The 20,569-nt window shown below is 44.1% G+C and overlaps 1 long non-coding RNA gene across 1 annotated transcript in view; it reads right to left on the bottom strand.

Moving 5' to 3' along the window:
* Positions 1 to 1,575: 1,575 nt before the first annotated feature.
* Positions 1,576 to 20,569, bottom strand: part of LOC140420942 (uncharacterized) — a 29,387-nt gene continuing 10,393 nt past the window's right edge. The window contains exons 5-6 of the long non-coding RNA XR_011946640.1: positions 19,985 to 20,169; positions 1,576 to 8,315 (exon numbers count right to left, since the gene is read on the bottom strand). This is a non-coding gene — a long non-coding RNA (uncharacterized lncRNA). The remainder of the gene's footprint in view (positions 8,316 to 19,984; positions 20,170 to 20,569) is intronic.

Raw genomic sequence — 20,569 nt, 5'->3', positions numbered from 1 at the left:
CCACCCCTGGGCTGCACAGCACAATCGTGCAATTGAGCAGGCAGCGTGACGTTTGCATACAGCCTGCATCATTCAGAACAGGTAAGGGGGCAATCGTGCATTGCCACCTCCACACCCAAATTCAGGGGCTCTTCAATTTAGCCCTGCTAAGTTTCTGTTTATCTGCAAATCATTCCCTTGGCTTTTAATAAAGTTGTCCCATTCCTGATGACTATTCTGCAATAAAACTGAAACTAAGTCATAATGATAAAACGGATTTAAGTGTCAAACCCATCGTCACCGAGGGAGCAAGGCATCTCGGAAGGCAATCAAAGTCTCACTTTAAACTTAAAATTCACTAAATGCCTCTTCATTTTCCTATAAATTCCTGCGTTTGAATAGTGCATCTATATAACCTTTCCCTTCACTTCTGTGACCGTGCCGAGCTAGCTGTCTGTCAGATGCTGATACAAGCCGTGGGGGGTTTCCTCTTATGCTGTAACTCTCAGCTTCATCTGCTTTGCCCTGGGTGAATGAACATTGGAAGAATTTCTACCCCTTAATCAAAAAGGCAGGGGCTACGCTAAAGAAATGTTTCTTTGGGAAGTTTAATGCTGAGAAACGCAACCTTTTTTCAATTCACCGACCACTGGAACATGGATTACAAAATGAATTTGGCGATATCTTGTCCATCGCTTCACATTTCAGGCTGGATTGCTCCTTCTGGGAGCTTATTGTGAGAAGGTGGGGGAAAGTAAAAACAATTTCAGTTTTACCTCATAAAACAATACTTCAGTGCTAAAGGCTACTTTTTGCCAATGGAAGGAAGGACAAAAGAAACTTGCATTTATATAGCGCCTTTCATGTTCTCAGGACATCGCAGAGTGCTTTACGGCCTGTGAAGTGCAGTTGAACTGTAGTCGCTAGTTGCAATGAATGAAACACAGTAGCTAACAGGAAGACAGCAAACCCAACGAACAGCAATATTATAATGATTAATTGATTGATTGATTGGTTTAGTGTCACATGTACTGCAGTACAGTAAAAAGTATTTTTCTGCGGCTAAGGGAACATACACAGTACGTACAAGTAGAGAAAATGAATAATCGACAAAGTACATTGACAAATAGTACATGGAATAGTAGTGATTGGTTACAATGTGGAACAAGGGCCAAACAAAGCAAATACATGAGCAAGAGCAGCATAGGGTGTTGTGACTAGTGTACTTACTTTTGAGCAGATAGATAAACTGTTTTGATTATGTTGATTGAGGGATGAATATTGGCCAGGACATTGGGGCAAGATCCTCTGCTCTTCTTCAAATTGGTACCATAGAATTATATATCTCCCGTTCAGAAGGCAATTGGAGACTTGGTTTAATGCCTCATTTAAAAGGTTCCTAGAATGCAGCACTCCCTCAGTACTTAACTGGGAGCATCAGCCTAGGTATTGTGCATGGGTCAGTCCAGCTCCAAAACTAAAACAACACTCATTCAGCACAAAGCATCCTGGTGATCGATGGGTCAATACATGAATGACTGTATTACGAGGGAAGCTAAAATAAACAGGCTTTGAAAAAAAAAGCAACTTCATTAATTTTATTTTAGAGCATGGAGATTTTATTAACCATTGTGGAGAAATTTCACATCCCCCAAATATAACATTCACTTTCCAGCGCCAGTAAGGACATTTCCAACAGTCATGTAGGTAATATGCTGTTAAAATCTCAATTAATCCTCATTCAATAAGGTGTAACATTTTCCAGGATTTTGTTAGTTTAGCAGTGAAAGTTCTTGTCAATTCATAATTTCAAGAGTGTTTACTGTCTATGGGAGCCTCTACAGCACCCCCTATGTAGGAGTGATGGCTCATTGGCAGTAACTTCTGTATTTCTGCATTATTTGGCTTGTGTCCGAACTCCCAAAGTTGCCGTTGATTTCACTGGGTTAATGACAGCAACTGCTGACCATTTCACTGTTATTACTACAAAAGCAGTCCGAGGAAATGTGCCATCCTTGGGTAGGAAAACAAAATATTCCCTTAGAGTAAGATCAGTAATCACCTCATGAAGTCTGGCTAGTATCATAGCTGTCTCTCTGTCTGAGAAAATAGTTTCAAATTAGCAAAATGGAAACATGCATTTTTTGGAGAAATATGATTCCATTAGCAGGGACTTGTTTAAAAAGATTCAGCCAATACAATGCACCTGCAATAATGGGGAAGTGGTGGCATACTGGTATTGTCGCTGGGCTAGTAACCCAGAGACCCAGGATAATGATGTGGTGACCCGGGTTCGAATTCCACCATGGCAGGTGATGGAATTTAACCTCAATAAAATATCTGGAATTAAAGGTCTAAAGAAGACCCATCTGGTTAAAAACCCATCTGGTTCACTAATGTCCTTAAGGGAAGGAAATCTGCCATCCTTACCTACATGTAATAATAATTGCTTATTGACACAAGTAGGCTTCAATGAAGTTACTGTGAAAAACCCCTAGCTGCCACATGCCGGTCGGTGCCTGTTCGGGGAAGCCGCTACGGGAATTGAACCTGTGCTGCTGGCTTTATTAGACAGGGGCTGGTTTAGCACACTGGGCTAAATCACTGGCTTTTAAAGCAGACCAAGTAGGCCAGCAGCACGGTTCAATTCACGTACCAGCCTCCCCGAACAGGCACCGGAATGTGGCGACTAGGGGCTTTTCATTGAAGCCTACTCGTGACAATAAGCGATTTTCATTTCATTCTGCATTACAAGCCAACTGTTTAGCCCACTGTGCTAAACCAACCACTACATGTGACTCCAGACCCACAGCAATGTGGTTGATTCTTAACTACCCCCTCAAGGGCAATTAGGGATGGGCAATAAATGCTGGCGCAGCCTGCCTCGCCCACATCCCATGAAAAAATAAAATTAAAACAATGAGTGATGAGCACTTCTAAAGCACCTAACAAGCTAGCCAATCAATACAAATGTTAGAAGATGAGAAGTATGCAATTGGTTCAATAGTCACAGAGGAAAGTTCAATTTACAGCCCACTCCTGAATGTAATGGTCACCCCTATATTGCATATGAGCAGGTTCTGGGTGGATGAGGAGAGTGGGTGAGAGAACAAAATAGAACAAGTGTGTGGCAACAGCTCAGGGAAAAAGCACAGCAAGAACAACTCTGAAGGCCTGGCTTTGGTCTTGGAAGAAATCGCATGACTGTAAAAAGTCCAAAAAAGAGTGAGCTATAAATATTATTGTACAATGGCTGCCGAGTACACACTTGGACATGTATTAGTCCAAGGCTTGTTATGCAAAATGCTCTGTGCTGATGTAGAGAAATATCATCACTGCTGTAAGTAAGATAAAGGTAACCATAATTGAAGAAGGCATGTACCACCTAGCAAAGAACCAGAACACGTGCAATGTAGCAAATGGACTCTTTGTGTTCTTTAAGGAATTACCATGCAAGAAATCATTCCATTTCAATCAATAACAGGATCAAAGGCAAACACTGCATAGAATTGGCATGGAACCTGCTTTGGCGGCCTAAACATGAAAATTATGCCTCACACAGGAATAGTTCAGAGGGAGGCCTAGAAAATTGGGGAACTTTCAACACTTTGGACAAAAATATGCATATAAATATAAATGTGCCTAAATGAAGAAAATAGTTGGTTGATAGCTGGATGATATATTATTTCTTATCCTTTCACAGGATGTGGCTGTCACTGGCTAGACCAGCATTTATTACCCATCCTTAATTGCCCTTCCAAAAGTGGTGGTGAACTTCATTCTTCTGTTTGAGCGGGAGTTTCAGGACAGTGACAGTGACAGTGAAGGAACAGTGATATATTATCAAGTCAGGATGGTGTGTAGCTTGGAGGATAAATTCCAGGTCATGTTCATAGATCATAGAATTTACAGTGCAGAAGGAGGCCATTCAGCCCATTGAGTCTGCACAGGCCATGGAAAGAGCACCATACTTAAGCCCACGCCTCCACCCTATCCCCGTAACCCAGTAACCCCAGCTAACCTTCTGGACACTAAGGGGCAATTTAGCATGGCCAATCCATCTGACAGTCACCCGAGGCCGGAATTGAACCTGGGTCCCTGAAGCTGTGAGGCAGCAGTGCTAACCAGTGTGCCACCGTGCTGCCCCCAAGTGGACTGCTTTCTCCTTGATGGTGTCAAACTTCTTGAGTGTTGTTAGAAGGACAAGTGGCGAATATTCCATCACACTCCTCCTGACTTGGGCCTTGTAGATTGTGGACAGTCTTTGGGAGTCAAGAGGCGAGTTACTCCTTGTAGAATTCCTTGCCTCTGTCCTGCTCTTGTAGCCACAGTATTTATAAGGCTGGTCCAGTTCAGTTTCTCATCAACGGTAACCCCCAGTGTGTTGCTAGTGGGGGATTAGCAATGGTAATGCCATTTTATGTCAAGGGGTGATGATTTAGGGGCTGTTTAGCACAGGGCTAAATCGCTGGCTTTGAAAGCAGACCAAAGCAGGCCAGCAGCATGGTTCAATTCCTGTAACAGCCTCCCTGAACAGGCACCGGAATGTGGCGACTAGGGGATTTTCACAGTAACTTCATTTGAAGCCTATTTGTGACAATAAGCGATTTTCATTTCATTTCATTTAAGATGTTGGAGGTAGTCAATGCATGGCATTCATGAGCCCCAAATGTTACTTGCTACTTGTCAGTCTAAGACTTCCTATTGTCTTGCTGCATTTAGACATGGACTGCTTCAGTATCTGAGGAGTCACAAATGGTGCTGAACATTCACCAAATATTAGCGAACATCTCCAATTCCGACGTTATGATGGAAGGTAGGTCATTGGCGTAGCAGCTGAAGATGGTTTGGCCTTGGACACTAGGCTGAGGAACTCCTGCAATGATGTCCTGGAACTGACATGATTGACCTCCAACAACCACAACCATTATATGACTCCAATCATTTGGCACTTCTGGCTGAAGATTGTTACAAGTTTTTGAAATTATATGCTGAGCTCCATCATCATTGAGGATTGGAATATTTGTGGAGCCTCCTCTTCCAGTGAGTTGTTTAATTGCCCACCACCATTTGTGACTGGATATGGCTGGACTGCAGAGCTTAGATCTGATCTATTTGTTGTGGGATTGCTTACCTCTTGTGTATCACTTGCTGTTTATGCTGTTTGTCAGACAAGTAGTCCTGTGTTGCAGCTTCACCAGGTTGACACCTCATTTTTAGGTATACCTGGTATTACTCCTGGCATACTCTCCTGCGCTCTTCATTGAACGAGGGTTGATCCCCAGGCTTAGTGGTAATGGTAGATTGGGGGTTATGTTGGGCAAGATTGCGGTTGAGTACAATTCTGCTGCTGATGATGGCTCTCAGTAGCTTATGGATGCCCAGTTCTGAGACATGTCCCATCTAGCATGGTGGTAGTGCCACACATGTAGTGGCAGCATGGTTAGCGCAGGCGTGAAGGGGCGAAGGGACTGTTCCTGTGATGTACTTTTCTTGCTTTGTTCTTTGGAAGAAGAATCTCCAGCAAAAAGGCCTTGCTGTGAAAGACAGTTCTGAGATTAAACATTCTCAGTCTGAGAAAGGAAAAGAAGTAAACTCTCAGGAGGAAGAATCACCTTGGACTGGGTCCTGGAGAATTGAATGTTTAGAATCATAGAATCATCGAACTTACAGTGCAGAAGGAGGCCATTCCGCCCATCGAGTCTGCACCGGTGCTTGGAAACAGCACCCGACTTAAGTCCACACCTCCACCCTATCCCCATAACCCAATCTAAACATTTGGACACAAAGGGTCAATTTAGTATGGCCAATCCACCTAACCTGCACATATTTGGACTGTGGGAGGAAACCAGAGCACCCGGACGAAACCCACGTAGGCACAGAGAGTAAGTGCAAACTCTACACAGACAGTTACACGCGGCAGGAATGTTGAACCCGGGTCCCTTAAAGGACAATGTAACGTGGTTTCCATTGCGCTAAGAGGAAAAAGGAGATGTTCTGTTTTTTGGATTAAAGTACGAGAGGCCTACAGAGATAAAGGCCTGAATTTTCAAGTCAGCATGTAAATTATCACTCTGACAGGCCCACTGCAATTTTACATTCAATTGAATGTTGATTGGTAGCAGGCGGGACTTCTGCCAGCCATTGGAAGGAGATCCTGCCTTGGAGAACTTGATTTGTCGACAGCTCACCATTCCCTCCAGGCACAGTGCTGCAGTGGCCAGAAGAGGTACTGTGGTCCTGTACCTCAGCCTAAGTCCCAGGACCACACTTGAGTTACATCCCAGGGACGGCAGAGTCGAAGATGCTCTTGGGGTTCTTCAGATTGAGGCATCGCCCTGCCCCCTTCCAGCCTGGGATGGAGGTTTTTCTGTTGTGTTAACCTTCAGCTATAAACTGGAAGTTTGCGTGTATTTTTTAGTATTATTGATCTCTACGGAGATCGTAACTCCCAAGAGAGAGGGGTTGCAGCACAGAAGAAGACCATTCAGCCCAGTATGTCTGTACCATCCCTTTGAAAGAGAACCCCAATTAAATGCCATTTACCCTGCACTTTCCCTGTAGCCATGCAATTACTTCCCCCATTTCTACTTCCCTTTTGAGGGTTACTATTCAGTGTGCTTCCACCACCCTATCAAGCAGTGAATGCCAGATTATAACAACTCTGAGTTAAATTGTTTTCCAAATATCTGAAATCTGTGACCCCTACTGGACCCCTGCCAGTGGAAACATGAGGGAGAAAGGAATAGAAAGGAATATGGATAGGAGGAAATGCAATAATAGAGTGAGGGGATACCTGCTTGAAGCATAACCCCAACATTGACCTTTTGAGCCAAATGGCCTGTTCTTATAAAGTAAATTCAATGCTAATGCACTGGAGACAGAAAGAGGACACATCGGGAACACAAGGTGAACCTCCACACAAAATGAAATCTGTTCAATTTCACTATTCATCTCCTTTTTGCACAAATGCAGAAGTGGCATTTATAGAATCATACAGAACCACAGAATGACACAATATTGAAGGAGGCCGATGGATCCATTGTGTCAGTTCTGACCATAAATAGGTTGTCAAATTAGTCCCAATCTGCTGCACTTTCCTCATAGACCTGAAAATGTCCCCATCCAGGATTTGTCCAATTCCCTTTTGATTGGCAATTTTGTTGTTATTGTTACATTCCACTTCATAACTTGTGTTTCAAAAAAGAAAACACCTCCTCATCCTGCCTCTGGTTCTATTGCCAATTACCATAAACGTGGATCCATTGGTTACCATCCCTTCAAAAACAAACTGATGCTTCCTTCAATTGAAAGCAGTTTGCCGAACGTCAGTGGGGCTGACTATCCATGCAAGACATCACAGACAATGCGTGACATTTCAGTCACAACCTTCTGCCGAGCTAAGCTTCTTCATGCATTGCCATTCTGCCACGGCCTGGTAGCTGGTTCCTTTGTAGCCTGCCAGGGGTAGTATTCGTGGCAGGTCATGTCCTTCAGATACCACCTGTTTGTTTTCTCCTTACCTCCATCACATTGCAATTCTTCTGGACTGGCAATCTGGAGGCCTGGAATAATAATCCAAAGAATGAGTTCAAATCCATTTGTGGCAGTTTTGCGCGTTTGAATTCAGTTTACAAAAGCTAGATATTTTTTTTAAAGCCGGCATCAGTAAAAGGATGTTGTGATTGCCATGAAAATCAAATTCTTCATTCATGTCCTTAAGGGAAGAAACCCTCCTGTCCTTACCTTCGTTGGCCTTTTTGTAACCCCATTTCCCACACCAATGTGCATGACTCCTAACTCTCCTCGGTAACATTTGAGCAAGCCACTTGCTTCCAGCAACGTGAGGTGGTAGCAAATGCCAATCTTACCAATGACACCCACATGTGTGTGGAATTCTCTTGCCCAGAAAGCAGTGGAGGCTGGATCATTTATTCAGGACAGAATTAGAAGGTTTTCTGATGGACAAGGGTGTCAAGGGTTTTGGGGCGGGCAGACAGCAACATGATCTTGAGACCACAACCATGATCTTATTGAATGGCTGGGCTGACCAGACTTGAAGGGCTGAATTGCGTGCTCCTGCTCCTATATTTCTACATTCCAAGAATGATTAGGAAACTGGGATTCCTGCTACAGCTTTGTTCTCACACATATGGGTTGGAATTTATTATGAAAACCACGGCTCCCGATTGTGGTACAGGAAGTGTCCACCAGTTCCGGTTACCTGCCGGCAGCCATCACAATGCAAATTTTATGTGCATGCAGTGGGGCCGGTGCAATCACATGGCAGAGGATGGCTCTCAGCTGGATTCCTCCTCAGCAGCTGCTAATGATGGCTGGAAAAGAAAAATGAAGAGGTTTTGAGAGTCACAGTGATGCCAACGTGTTGAGACACTGTCACGGTATACACATGAACATATCACAATATATTTTGGTCACTTGATCATTATGTGCATTGTTTGGACATTGCCCTTTCATATTGCCTTGCCATGCTTCATACTTGCTGAATGAAGGGGATTGACCGACCTATGTAGGTAACAAAGTCACAGTATGTTAGAGGTCAGTCTTTATTGGATGGTAATGTATGTGGCGTGATTTGTGTTCTCAAGGCAATTGTAAGATGGCTGCACAAGGAGCACCTGCTGGCCTCCCCATAAGGGACGAGCCACTCAGAGTTCACTGACAAGCACGAGAAGTGAAGTGCTGCAGTTACCTTGTGGGCGACTGACACGAGGTTCCCTCCAAAGCCATGGGGCTGCAGATCTTGTTGCAGGAGCATGCAACCATCAGTAACCACCTCCCAAGAAAACCTTAGCTATCTGTGCCATTGCCTTTCAGACATCTGGAAGTAGTCGGTGCAAATTCTGAACACATGCTGTCACATCAGTGCTCTTCAGTGATGAAGACAGCCATGGTTACCTTCCTCCAACCTCCCTCACCCACGGTTGATGCTGGCTTATGGCTTTGTCATCCATGTTGTTGTGAGACCTAGCGCCGCCTCTGGCAAATCCTCTCCTCCAGCAGCCGACATTGCAAAAAATATAAGACTTGTTTCAGGACAAAGTGAACTACGTGAAAAAAGCAGGCAATGACATGGACACCTCTGTTGACATGTCTTTCAGTCTTAGAGCAGCCACATTTGACCAAGGGGAATGCATGGCCTTCATGGCCCAGAATGGATGGCACAGAGCTCATTCCCTCCCATCCCATAGTGGCCTCCTCCCACAACAACCTGCAAGGTAAAAGTTTACTATCAGCGCCTGATCTCTAGCAAGGTAGCAATTTCTTAGCAGCCATCTTAATGGCCAGTAGAACTCTGCAGTTGGACCTTTCCTGCTTCAACACCAAGGTTGCTGGCCTCACTGTTGGCCTGCAGTGTTGCAGCTGCCTCCCTTGGACCCAGACGAATGAGGGCACTGCAATGTCGGACCCCACCCTATGGGCCAGAGCCTGACTTCGTCAGTCACTTCCCCCCACTGCCTCCACTGTGACAGTGGATTGTTGCCACTTCAGGGCCTGAGTACAAGCCCCACTCTCTTGCCAGCCCAAACATTGCACTGTTTGGGGATCCAAGCACCACATTCACCATCCCTGAACTGATCAGTTCCATTATCTTCCCCTCATGCCATCCCCTGTGCCACTCAGTTAGACAAAGACAAAACCTCAACTCTTTTTTTAATATAAATTTAAAGTATCCAATTATTTTTTTTCCAATTAAGGGACAATTTAGCATGGCCAATCATGCACCCTGCATATCTTTGGGTTGTTGGGGGTGAGACCCACGCAGACACGGGTGGAATGTGCAAACTCCACACAGTCAGTGACCCGGGACCGGGATCCAACCCGGGTCCTCAGCGCTGCGAAGCAGCAATGCTCATCACTCTGCCACCGTGCCACCCTTACAAAATCTCAACTCCAAAGATTGAACAATCTTGCCTGGTGCATGCCATCTTTAAGCAATGAGGAAATAGGAAGCATGAGTTTCCTGTGCGTCACAGACTTAATCTTCACGGTAGGACTGAATTTGCTGTGCTTCCCAATTAATGAGTATTCATTGCATGCAAATGAATGGTTAATAGGCTCCTGCCATTGGGTGGAGTGTTGGCCGCTCTGCTGCTGACGTGCTGCCCGCTTTATCCCACAAGCTCAGCACAGTGTTGTCAAGATTAGATTTTGGCTCCCCCTGAATTAAATCTCCCCAACCTGCCACATTTCCTGCTCTTACAGGTCCCCCATTAAACATTGCCCATGTTGGGTACTATTTCTTTCTGACACTGCTGCACTGATAATTGCAAATCTTCTTTACCAACTCCAGCACGTTGCATTCTATAGTTTTCAAAGAAGAGTAGGGGTGTTCTCTCTCTGCCTTGGTCAACCTACTGTGTTATAGTGTTGCTGTTTGTTGGATCATGCTGTGCACAAGTTAACTGTCACATTTGCACTATTACAACAGATTTGCATATTAGAACTTCAACAACACTTAATTGGCTGTAAGGTTGTGAATGACAGTATATAAATACAGGTTCTCTCTTTTTTTTACACATTCAAACCAAAAAGTGAACATTTGAACAGGAGTGAAATACACGCTTTCCAATTGCATAATGCACAATGCTGCATGAATTCTTCATGAATGGTTTGAAGAAGCACAAATATTTTTTTTTCTCTAACTGTGCTAATTAATATTTGGATTAGGGATCTCGGAACTATGCAAAATACAGATCAATGGTCTGTTTGCTCTCCATGTCAGTAGTGCATCGCCACTTATGTGAGCCTAATTTCTCAATAAATCTAAAGACTAACAGGAAAATTTAACTTTAATCCTTTCACTATCACTCGTATAACAAAATGGGGCTCATTAATGGAAATTGCCACCAGATACATATATTACTGATGTTGAAATGTACCTATTTGTCAAAACATTAAAATTGTAGCATTCTTCCCATGAATGTGTTGATACAATATTGATATTGGGCCAGTTTTTTTCTGTCAGATAACAGTGAGGCGAATGTTATTTGTGTATAGCTGCGACAGCAACATCAGGCAAGGGGCATGCATGAATGTAATTGCCAATATCCAAATGTTGCTGTTCAGTCATCAACTTCTCAAAAATGACCCACTATTAAAATCCAATGAATGATGTGAAGTTCCTCTTTTTGTGCAGCATACGCAAACTAAATTCACTATTGAAGGTTAAGGCTTGTGATTGCAAATAATTGTTAATTACAGCCAATCAACTTCTATGGCCCTGAAAATTAACCGGTATAAATGTGGGACCTCATTCCTTCTTTCAAGAATACAAATTAGACTCAAGAGTAAGTCATTCAGCAACCCGAGCCTGCTCCGCCATTTGGTAAGATCATGGTTGATCTGATTGTGGTCTTAACTCCACTTTGTTGTCTGTTCTTGACATCCTTTGGCTCTCTTTTGAATCAAGAATCTATCTAACGAGACTTCCGGTGACGGCGGGCGGGAGGCAGCCGCACACTGGAGGGCTCCCACTCGGGAATAGGAATTTTGGGGTTTTAATGCACAGTCCCGGGGGTAACGGAGGCTGAAAAGACTGTAAGAAGGCACAGGGAGGAGAAATGTCCAAGTTTGAGAGAAAAACGGAAGTGAAAAGGGGGTTAATGGAAGTCTGTCGGGAGTGAAAAAGTCAGCGCAGGAACTGTCAGGAAAGCGGAGGCTGGAGCATCAGGGGAGGCCGCATCGCTCACAGCAGAAGAAATGACCAAGGTAATGGCTGTGGAACTTCAAATACAGTTCACAAAACACATGGAAGCAATGAAGAAGGAGATGGGGGCGGGATTGAAAGTGCTGGTGGGGGAGGCGATCGGCCCGGTGAGGGCGGCGGTATCAAGCGCAGCGGCGGAGGTGCAGGAGCAAGGTGAGACACTGAGTCACTGAAGGAAGTGGAAGAGGCATAATCGCAGCACAGTGATCAACTCACCTCAATGGGGAAGGAGTTGCGGAGGGTGATAGAGACCAACAAGGGTCTGCGAGCCAAAATGGAAGACCAGGAAAACAGATCCAGGCGACAGAATCTGAGGATTGTGGGTCTGCCCGAAGGGGTGGAAGGCCTGAGGCCAACGGAGTATTTTGCCACGATGTTGGCGAAGATATTGGGGGAGGGGGACGATCCCTCCCAATATGAACTGGATCGGGCTCATCGGTCATGGAGGCCTATACCAAAGGCGAGTGAGCCGCCAAGAGTAGTAACTCTGTGTTTCCGTAGGTATAGCGTGAAGGAGAAAGTCCTGTGCTGGGCAAAGCAGAAGCAGGTGGTGCAGTGGGCTGGAGCTGGTACACGCATATACCAGGGCTTTACGTTGGAGCTGATGAGGAGGTGGGCTGCCTTCAACCGGGTGAAGAAGTCACTGTACACCAGCAGGTCACTTTCTCAAGAGATGGGACTTTCATTTGCAATGATGGTTCTTTAGGTCTTGGATGTGTATGCGGGGGTTGTGTGCTAAAGGAGATTTCTTGGTTTTCCTGGGATGGAAGGAGACCTGGGCGGGGGCCTCCACACTGGCCGGTTTGAGCCGGCCAGTGAACGGGAGTGAGGTGGGGGAGGGGCTGCAGCCATCAGAGCCTGGTAGAACAGGTTTCGGTGAGTCTAGCCGGGGTGAAAGGTTGGGGGAAGGAACCGAGGTTGGAGGGGGAGTTTTTAAGAGGAAGTGGAGGGGAGGAGTCTGGGAGGGGGGTGTCTACAACTCATGTGTGTCATTCACGGTACTCTTTCGGGGATTAGATGGCATTGAGTATTGGGGGGGGGCGGGGGAGGTTGGGGAGTGGACTGTATATGTCAATGGTGAACATAGGCGATTCCTGATTCCTTTTTCTTTTTTCCTTTTTTTTCCACCTTGGGAGGGTTTGTTTTATTTGATGCTTATATTGTCAGGTGGGTCATTGTTTGGGGGGCGGTGGGAGGATGGGATCGTTGTTGTTGATAAGGGGATTGACATTGTATTCGTTACCGTTTACTGTTTGTCGGTGGGGTGTAAATTCTGAAGAAAATATGAAAATGGAGAATAAAAATATTTATTAAAAAAAGAATCTATCGAACAATGCCTTAAAAATATACAACGCCCTGACTCCTCAGGCCTCTTGAAAAGAGATTTCCACAGGCTCACGAACCTTTGAGAAAAAATAATTCTCCTCATTGCCATCTTAAATTGCAGACTCCTTGGGTAGTCCGACCCCACGCCGGGTCGGAGAATCGCCGGCGGGCTGCGCAAATCGCTCCATGTCGCCCTGATGCCGGGATGCACGGCACCATCGGAGCCGGCGTGATCGGCGCGGTGCCGGTCAGAGGCCGCCCTACGCGACCTTCCCGCGATTCTCTGGCCCGAGCGGCTGTAAAAAAAAACGAGTCCCGCCGGCGCCATTCTATCCTGTTCTGAGCCGGCGGGACCTCGGCGTTGAAGGGTCCGGGGGTGGCCTATGCGGGGTGGGGGGGGTGCCCTCCGATGTGGCCTGGCCGCAATTGGGACCCACCGATCGGCGGGCCAGCCTCGCTGTCTCCCGGCCTCCTTTACTCCACGCCAGCCCCTGTACTCCTGCGCCATGTTGGGTTGGGGCTGGCACGGACAAGGGAGACACCGCACATGTGCGGAAATCGCGCCGATGGGGCTGAGCATGCGCGGGTTCTCGCCAGACCCACTGCGCATGCGCGCATCCCCCGGTGCCCATTCCACGGCCGGATCAGCAGCTGGAGCGGCATGAACCACTCCAGCACCCTGCTGGCCCCCTGTAGGAACCAGAATTGCTGATCCTGGGGCCGTGTTGACGTCGTCGGGAAACGCGACGGCGTTTCCGACGGTGTCAACACTTATCCTCAGGATCAGAGAATCCTGTCCCTTATTTTTAAACTATTCCCTATTCTCATCTTTCCAACAAGGGAAACATCCTTTCAGCATCCACCCTGTCAAGTCCCCTCAGGATCATCTGTTTCAATAAGATTGCCTCTCATTTTTCTAAATTCCAATGCATAAAAGCCCAACCTGTCCACCTTTGCTTATAAAGTAACCCTTTCATCCCAAGAATCAGTTGAGTGAACCTTCTCTGAGCTGGTTGTAATTCAATTATATCCTTTCTTTGAGTCATAGAGTCATAGATGTTTACAGCATGGAAACTGGCTCTTCGACCCAACTTATCCATGCCACCCAGTTTCTATCACTAAGCTGTCCCACTTGCCCACATTTGGCTCACATCCCTCTATACTCACCTTGCCCATGTAACTGTCTAACTGCTTTTTAAAAGACAAAATCGTACTCGCCTTTACCACTGCCTCTGGCAGACCGTTCCAGATGCTCACCACCCTCTGTGTGAAGAAATTTCCCCTCTGGTATGTTTTGTATCTCTCTCCTCTCACCTTAAACCTATGCCCTCTAGTTCTAGACTCCTCTACCTTTGGGAAAACATGTTGTCTATCTACCTCATCCATGCTCCTCATTTTATAATGTGGAGATGCCACGTTGGACTGGGGTGAGCACAGTAAGAAGTCTTACAACACCAGGTTAAAGTCCAACAGGTTTGTTTCAAATCACTAGCTTTCGGAGCACTGCTCCTTCCTCAGGTGAATGAAGAGGTAGGTTCCAGAAACACATATATGGACAAAGTCAAAGATGCAAGATGATACTTATTTTATAAGCTACTCCCCATTATTTTAAATAAGAAGACCAAAACTGCACATATTACTCTAGACGTGGCCTCACCAATGCCCTGTACAACTGTAGCAAACCTTCCCTACTTTTATACTCAATTCACCTCTTTCCATTTGCCTTCCTATTCACTTGCTGTACCTGTATACTAAGCTTTTGTGGTTCATGGACCGGGACACCCAGATTCCTCTGTACCTCAGAGTTCGTCAATCACTCTCCATTTAAATAATATCCTGTTTTTCTATTCTTCCTGCCAAAATAGACAAGTTCACATCTTCCCAAATTTTACTCCAGCTGCCAAATATTTTCCCACTCACTTAGCACATCTGCATCCCTTTCAGGCTCCTTATGTTTTCTTCACAATTTACTGTCCTACCTATCACTGTAGGGTATCAAGGTTAGGTGGATTGGCCATGATAAATTGCCCTTAGTGTCCAAAATTGCCCTTAGTGTTGGGTGGAGGTGTTGACTTTGGGTAGGGTGCTCTTTCCAAGAGCCGGTGCAGACTCAATGGGCCGAATGGCCTCCTTCTGCACTGTAAATTCAATGATAATCTATGATTAATCTAGGACAAAAGTTCGGCACAACATCGTGGGCCGAAGGGCCTGTTCTGTGCTGTATTTTTCTATATTCTATGTTCTATGTATCATCACCAAACTTGACAACCATTTGGTCCCTTCATCTAAGTCATTGATATAAATTGTAAATAGTTGAGGCCCCAGCACTAATCCCAGTGGCATGACACTTATATCTTGCCATTCTGAAAATGACCCATTGTGCCTACTCTATTTCCTAACCAATTCTCTACCTGTCCTAATACGTTCCTCCTCCGTTCGGTTTTAACTGTTGTTAGCCTTCTTACAATTGTCATTTTTTTAAATGTTAAATGTTTTTACTTTCCCTTCCTGTCTCTTTTTTCCCATATCCCTTCATTTAATCTTTGTTTCCCTCGCTTTATCTACCTGATTTGACATTGAATCCACTCCTTCCCCAGACTTTTCACTTTTAATTTCACAACCTTTTAATCTGATTGGTTGAGGAGAAGTCATTTCCCCTGTTCACGGGTCCCGGATGCCCCCTGAGCATTTTGTACTTCACAAGTTGCCACGCAAAAAATATTAAAATCTAAATGTGCGTGCATAGGTCTAACTGATGTTGTTAGATGCTCTGCTACAGTAATATCTGGGCAGTGTTTATTTTTGTATTTGATAGCTTAGCCCGTGTACTTTTATGTATACTGAGATCACGTTTACAAATATTCTGTTACATGGCTAGAAATCTACAGGTGCATATGACCATCTTCTGTACATTTAGCATTGAGACGATTCACCAGGGCAACCAGATGTGTCATGTGCATAACTCTAAAGCTTCAAAGGAAAGTATTCCACTGCTGTTTTTAATCATCAAGATATGTTGTGTGACTCCTACACCATGTACTTTTATAAATTAAGCACATCATTAGCTAAGTTCATTTAAAATCTTTATTGATAATGTTATATCAGATAATTTGGACGTAAATAGAGCTAGAATCCGTTTCTCTGATACAATTCTCAATCATGGTACTGTATATGAACAAGCTGCATTGTTATGTTGAATAATCTGGAAGTTCTAAATGCTGAGAATTGGTTTGAGTCCTCTGCCATTCCTCTTGCCTACATTACATTGTGTGTTTCCCGTGAAAACAGAAGCTTCTGATCACAATAATAGCAAACCCGAATGCAATTTCCCGCAGATAATATAGTACCTGCATGAGGCAAAGGTTAGTTTTTTTTAAAGTGATAGGCAAAGGAAACATATAGGACATATTGTGTGAATACATCCAAAATCATAAAAGTGGGAGAATGACTATTTAGTAAGGGGGCAGTCATAATTGTGACATGTTGCAGTTCTACACACAATGAAAGCTAACCGATGGAGAAAAACTGGAAAGTAATTGGTTGCTTACTAGGACAAAATGGGGAACACAGAGGTATGTGCCTGATTCCTTATTCAAATCATTTATTGCATTGGAGCAAATCAAGCAATGTGAAGAAATTCTTGTTAAAATGGACCAAAGATGCAAAAACGTGAAGCAACATAACTAATTGTTTGATCTATGTTAACCGTGTCCCAGAATATTGTTAAAGGAAATGTATAAATCTGTTCAATAATGGCAGGTATGGCTTTGTGAGATTTCAAGAAAATAATTGTGTCTAGATATGTAAGGCTAGAAATTGTAGTCTTATAAACGCCTTTGATCATCTCGAACGCTATAATGACTCTTGTAAGAAATGCCCCAGAACATTTTGGTCCTATTGTAACTCTTGGTATTTTTATATCTGGGAAGATTGTGGGCAGCATGGTAGCATTGTGGTTAGCACAATTGCTTCACAGCTCCAGAGTCCCAGGTTCGATTCCCGGCTTCGGTCACTGTCTGTGCGGAGTCTGCACGTTCTCCCCGTGTGTGCGTGGGTTTCCTCCGGGTGCTCCGGTTTCCTCCCACAGTCCAAAGATGTGCAGGTTAGGTGGATTGGCCGTGCTAAATTGTCCTTAGTGTCCAAAATTGCCCTTAGTGTTGTGTGGGGTAACTGGGTAATGGGGATAGGGTGGAGGTGTGGGTTTGGGTAGGGTGCTCTTTCCAAGAGCCGGTGCAGACTCGATGGGCTGAATGGCCTCCTTCAGCACTGTAAATTCTATGATATGATCTATGATATGATTAACGCGTATATTTGGAGGCCCCAAAGCCTCGGTGTATAGATGCAATACATGATGCAGCAGTGAACTGTACAGATCATGAATTTGATCGGCGCACTGGGTGGGCTTTAGTTAGTTGACAGTGGGCTCAGCAATTGGGTTCAACATGCATGGGTAAAGGAATACTGAAAAAGATGAACATATGACCAAAGTTACCACTCCTGACTGTGTCCAGGGACTGTCCTCAACAATCCACCCCCCCCCCACCCCCCCCCCCCCCCCCCCCTGCCCAAGCACTACCTGGGATGGTAAATTTTGACACTGAATGAGTATAAGTCCATCTGTGATAAGCCTCAGGCCAAAATAGCCCAGCCTCACCCCCCTAAAAACGCCATTTAGATGAAGTGTTGTGGTTGTCAATGCCAAAGAAACTGCATTGTAAATATGACTTATTGCGTTCAGGCAAGGGGACACAGGAAGAGATAAATTAAGGAATGTGTTTTGTAAGCAGCTTTAAAGATCGTTTTTAAATGACACAAATACTCGTGAACGGCATCATAAAATATTAATGAATCCAGAAAATATCTTCGCTCTGCTTTTTAATTTTTTTTATCTTTTGAAAATCTGACATATTTAAAATACAATGAAATTAACTGTGCTTTGTATTAGTTTAGTAACAATTGTTATCTGTTCAAATATGTCAGCTAGCTTGGTGAGCTATCTTCTTAACCTATGGAGACAATCTATCCCAGTAATTACAAAGTTATCTCCTAATTTCCTACATTGTGCCTTTGTCTGAAATGGATTGTGATTGCTAATTAAATATGTGTTCTCATGATAAGAATCAACAGATTGTATGTAGCCCTAAAAGTACTATGTCCAAGACATTGCCATACAATTCTATTAATTTTGCCGCATTGTCTCCAGGATGTACACGAGTAAATGTGCCATAGTAATGACGGGACCTCTGATTCTGTACAGCATAATTAATATGAACTAACATCAAACCCAAGACAACTGTTTGAAACAACTCCCAAGCAGAGAGGGGAAATAGTCAAACACAGAAAGCAAGCCAATTAAACTTTGACTAAATGTGGAGCTGCAGCTTTGCATATTGATGTACTGTTTATTCTAGTTTATTTCAAATCTACCTGAACCCTCGTCAGCTTGTTCTTTAGATCTTTGTGAATTATCATGCATATCCCGTCTGAATACTGTACAAGTTTTCACCTTGTGAGTGTGTGACTGTTCTAATCAAAGTTAATATCTATCGTCTTCATACACATAGAATTTGTGAAGCGTGTGAACTGGTTCTTGGTGATCTGACCTGGTCAGTACGTCAGTGGAAACATAGAGTAAGACCAAGTCAGGCAATTGCAGTATTTTGGGACATCTGCAGTCGCTGGTATTGAATTTGTTGTAAAAATCCTGGAGAAACGATTCAATATTGGATGAAGGCACAAAACAATCCACTGGCAAAGTGAAAGGAGGCCGCAAATCCCCCCGCCGCCGCCCATTAGATAGTTTTAAACATGAGAAGGAAGTTGCCTCGTTTTTGCAGCTGAACGTTGAATTTAGTGCAGAGTGACATCCTGGGAAGTGTTGCATTGCCTGCTGATGTATGTGTTCCTCTTCAAAACAGAATGTCAAAACCAATCTTTGGTTACACGGTCAAATTAATATCAATGCGTCTATATGAGAAATAGACAGACAGACAATATATCGCGCGCACCGGAGCAGTTTTTAAGGGATGCACCAGAGTGCCTGACAGACCTGCACCACTTCGTTCTCGTGAACCCCCCCCCCCCCCCCGCCTTCCTTTTTGCATTACAATTACTGCCAGAATCAAATGTCAAACTGGTTAATATATAAAGTCGCTGGGACTCCACAGAGTTTTCTCTTTCTGATTCAGAATGGAGATGCGCCAGAGAGAAGCCCAGATTTCTGCACGGAACACAAAAATTAGGAAGAGAATGCACAAGGGCACATCAGTCTTCCCTCATCATTTGAGTCAGCTGGCTGCATGACATCTTGTTCAGTGATATGATTTGGAGAGGAGGAGGGGCGGGGGGGGGGGGGGGGGGGGAACAGAACGGCCTTTGTCCAATCCGTATAACCACTGATATGGAATAAAGGATGTTATGAAATTTCTATATATTAATATAACATGATTTGTTTTTGTGATATAACACAAAAAAGGGATAGCCTTACCTCGCTCTTCGCCCAACTAGTGTTGCATGCAAGGCTGCCTGTGATTTGTACTGTATTCATTTAGTTAGCATCTGTCCATGTATTACTTTAGTGAGCAGTTGCCAAATTTTTTAAAGTGAAATCAAAAGTATTTTTTTCCAAAAGAATTACATTATTTCATACACTTGAGTCAATGTAACATCATTAAGAGCTAAGAATTCACAAAACTAGCCTGTTCAAAACTGACGCAAAGTTTGAATTTGAACAGTTCTTGTTTTCACGTGTTTGTTTGAAAGTGATATTCAACCGAATCACCATTCGGTGGGGTTAAACTTGAGCGCGAATCGTTTTGATATGCGTCATCACACAAAAGGAACCGAATTTTAACTTAAAACCGACCTTCGAAATTATTCAAAGACAGATTCTTCAGAATGCCTGTTGCAACAGATATTGTCACAAAATATCGTTCAACTAAATCTCACCTTGAACTCAAGAAAAATTCATTTACGGCCGTATTGAGCTTTTTTTATGGAAATGGGTGAGGATTTAAACATTTGACCTAATGTGACCTCTCACAGGCCAACAGTCTTCGGAAGAGACCTTCAATCGACTGCAAACTTCATTTTAAAACTGCAAAGCGCAGCCGTGCAGTGAAGAATAAACATTCCTGTGAAAGGGTTAAATAAAAAGTTGCTGTGAACACATACTTGTTCATGTTCATTGTGAAACAATTATAGGACAATTGAGCAAAACGACCTGACCGTCAAAAATTAGTGCCTTTGCTCGAATGGGTTAACAAAACGAGATGCACAAAAGACAACGCCGCCACGATTATATCTACTTTCGCTTAGCAAAATATAAGGAGACACTTGTCCAAAACTAACACCATTAGTTAACAGATGAAGGAACAAAGTAACTTCACTCCTCGCATAGCAATGGGAATTTTGACAGGGAAAACACAATCAGCACAGGCTTCGACCTGGTGGCTGGATGAATGGCACTTGTTTCATTTAAATAACTGGATTGAAGTTTAGAAAGAACATGGATGTGATCCTGGTGTCTCGGCT

The sequence above is a fragment of the Scyliorhinus torazame genome, chromosome 5 (genome assembly GCF_047496885.1).
Source record: "Scyliorhinus torazame isolate Kashiwa2021f chromosome 5, sScyTor2.1, whole genome shotgun sequence".
Lineage (NCBI taxonomy): Eukaryota > Metazoa > Chordata > Chondrichthyes > Carcharhiniformes > Scyliorhinidae > Scyliorhinus > Scyliorhinus torazame.
The sequence above is the reverse complement of the archived record's forward strand: the minus strand, read 5'-3'. Positions and strand labels throughout refer to the sequence as shown.